The following is a 3436-nucleotide window of genomic DNA, read 5'->3' on the forward strand; positions in this document are numbered from 1 at the left end:
ATGAACTTATTAAGGAAAGAAAGAACCACACATTCATGTATTATTTCCTTTTTAAAATTTCCTTTTATTGTTTAAAAATATCTTATGACAATCATTAACTCTGAAAAAAGAATTGTTTTATGGAAAAAACATAAAGAAAATTTGGTTGAGTAAAAAATTACAATATTAATTATTGTACATGAATCTCTAGTCACAATAGCAACATTTTAAACTAAAAATCATGTATTTTCCCAAAAACATTCTAGTAGGAAAATGTATATGGATCATTGGAAGAATTCACTTAATAAATATTTTCTATTGTGCAAAGACATGATGGAAAATTAAACATAATGAAATAATCACTTGAGGCTTTCTACAAAGAAGCTGCAATTCATGGAACTAATATTATACACTTCCTTGCTACCTGATTTGTGGTGTTACCAAGTCCAGAGCATCTTCATGGCATTTTTCATGTCTGAATTTCTCAGAGTGTAGATGAGGGGGTTCAACATACAGCTGATAACAGTGTTAAACATGGTCAAGGGTTTATCAATGGGTAAAGTAGAGGGAGGTCTCACATACCCAAATATGCAAGGAACAAAGAGGATGGCCACTGTGAGGTGGGAGCCACAGGTGGAGAAGGCTTTGAGCTTCCCTTCCTGACTCAGGTTCTTCAGGGAGTGCAGAATGACCTCATAGGAGATGAGCAGAGTGAAAAGATGACCACACAGATCACCCCATCATTGGCTAGCACTGTCAGGCCAATAATGTAGGTGTCAATTCAGGTGAGTTTTAATAAGGGGTACACGTCACAGATGAAGTGGTTAATGACACTGGGAGCACAAAAGGGAAGGCTGTAAATAAAAAGAATGTGAACCACAGCATGCACAAAACCTCCATCCTAGGCCAATGCCAACAGTAGAATATATACCCCTTGGTTCATGATAGATAATGCAGGGGTTTGCAGATGGCCACATGGCTGTCATAGGCCATGACAACCAGGAGTAAAATTTCAGCATCACCAAAGAAATGTTCAAAAAAAAGCTGAGTCTTACAAGCTTCAAAGGAAATAATTTTTCTTGCATGGAGTAAGTCTATCATCATATTTGGAGTAACTGTGTTAGAATAAATGATATCCTTGTATGATAAGTAGTCAAGAAAGAATAACATAGGGGCATCCAAGCCTGGGATGAGCATCACAGTCCCGACAATGAGCAGGCTGCCTACGACTGTCACCATGTGGAATAGCAAGAACACAACAAATAATATTTTCTGGCTCTGGGCGCTCTGAGTGAGCCCCAAGAGCACAAATTCAGTCACATTATTCCTTTGCTCCATATGTTATTCTGTGTCCTGTGTCACTGCTTCAAATGCAATTATCTGCACATGGAATCATTAACAGTGACTTCATTTAATTTTACAATAATTTGGTCATTCATTTTATAAACAGACATTATCACTTATTAAGATTTAAAATTTTGAGAGATTGTAGCAATATAAGCTTGACAAAACTGTGGTACTCAAATTTAGAGATTTGGTCGAGGCTGGTGTCAGTAAAAAGTAACTAGAGACATGGAAAAGGGACCGAAAAAATGACTGTACTCCAACTGATTTTCCATCTGAAAGATAATAATATTGCACAGTAATATAACACCATATAAAGAATCAGCATTAAATAATTTATGTAAAAATTACTTATATAACTTTCAAGTAATAAGTGAAATGGTCTTACATTGTTGAGGCAGAACCTAATTAAATAATATTAAAAATTCTCAAATATAGTTGTAATATCAAAAGCTTTTAAGATCATAGATAATGATACCTTAAATAAGTAGACAAAAATAGTTTGGGAATAAATTTTAAATTAAATTACAGAGGTGGTTCCTAAAATATATGAAAGCCCTTCAAGAAACTAGCAAACAGCAAGTTGAACAAATAATACAATCATGGGACTAAATGAAAAGTAGAGCAAAAATGGCCTTACACATAGGACAGGATGATCAAGTTCACCTGTGAAGAGAAAATGAAAGCTGAAAAATCTCTAGATATTTCAGACAAGTTATAATTTAAAAATGATGAATTGAAAGGAGTAATAGAAAAGGCCAGGGTACTTTTTTGCTCTGAGATTTCATTAGTTTTTGGAACATAATTTTTCAATCTCTTTTAGAAGTAAATTTACATACACCTTTTATCATAACTCTTTAACACTTGGGAACCATTTGTATAGATGTTAAAGCCCTAGTATATAATGATACATGCACAGCAGTTTTTGTGACATTATCTATAATGGCTTTAGACTGAAACATAAAAATAAATTTAAGGTGGATCTTAATAAAGAAATTATTGAATAGAATATGAAATCAATGAAATTGAAAACAGATAATTAAAAGAACTACTTACAATAATGTCAGTGTTCAGAGTACTTTCATAAGTTACTGTGAAACAAAAAAGGAATAAGTACAAATCTCCTTATAACATCATATTATTATTATGATTAGATAAAAATAAAACACCACATATACATCCCCTTAGAGATGTGTGTGGCCATGTGAGCACTGGGGAATAGGGAAGGATTTGGGTTCTCCTGTTAATGTGGCTGATGTTTGTAGTGTTTATGTAGGTAGAAGCCAGGGTTTGTATGTAAAAGAGCGAAAAGATGTAAGAGGAGAATCTGAACTGAGAGAGGAGACAAGAAAAAATGATAGCAAAGGGAGACAAGAGGAGGGGATGGGAGTAGGATGGAGAGAAGAAGAACGAAAAGGAGAGCAGATGTGAGAGGGGGAGAGGAGCATGGAGAGGGGCAGGGAGAGAGAAAGAAGAGGGACCAAAGCAGCCGCTGACAGGGGAGAGAGAGGAAGGCTTATCACAAAGAAAGAAAACATCAAGTAAGTAGAGTCAACATCTACTAGTCCAGTTTCCTTTTAAAATCATCCTAGTGACGCCAGTTGTTTTATAAGCCTCTGGTAATTCTCACTTCACTCTGACTTTGTAAATTTTGCTCTGCTTCCTTTCGTCAACTGGACTATATGTCTTCCTAGCTGTGTCCCATGTCTGTGGTCTTTAGGAAGAGTTTATCCTCTTACCACTGTTGAGAACACGACTCTTTCAATTTTACCTTCCATTTTCTACCCTGATAATTTTCCTTCTTCACCTGCACCATTTTGTCTGCACAAATATCTAGTATTTCTCCATGTCAAAACAATCTATTCTTTGACATTACATTGCAGTTAAGCAATCTTTCCCACTCAATTATCTGAAGCTTTTGCGCAACATCCTTCTATGTATTAAGTCCAGTGCTCAGCTGGAGTATGCTTCTAATCTGATCCACCATTTCACAGACAGAAAGTGAAAGGATGCAAAACAATACTTCATGCAACATGAACTCCCCCAAAAGTGGGGGTAGCTATTCTGTTTGAAGACATTGTGAACTTTAAACCAATAATAATCAGAAGAGATA

At 35.4% G+C, this 3436-nt stretch overlaps 1 pseudogene; it reads right to left on the bottom strand.

Moving 5' to 3' along the window:
• Nucleotides 1-416: 416 nt before the first annotated feature.
• LOC100733765 (olfactory receptor 4A15-like) lies at nt 417-1317 on the bottom strand (annotated as a pseudogene).
• Between the last annotated feature and the right edge of the window lie 2119 nt (nt 1318-3436).

The sequence above is a fragment of the Cavia porcellus genome, unplaced genomic scaffold (assembly GCF_034190915.1).
Source record: "Cavia porcellus strain 051 isolate PalLab524CR breed Dunkin Hartley unplaced genomic scaffold, mCavPor4.1 scaffold_17, whole genome shotgun sequence".
In the NCBI taxonomy this organism is placed as follows: domain Eukaryota; kingdom Metazoa; phylum Chordata; class Mammalia; order Rodentia; family Caviidae; genus Cavia; species Cavia porcellus.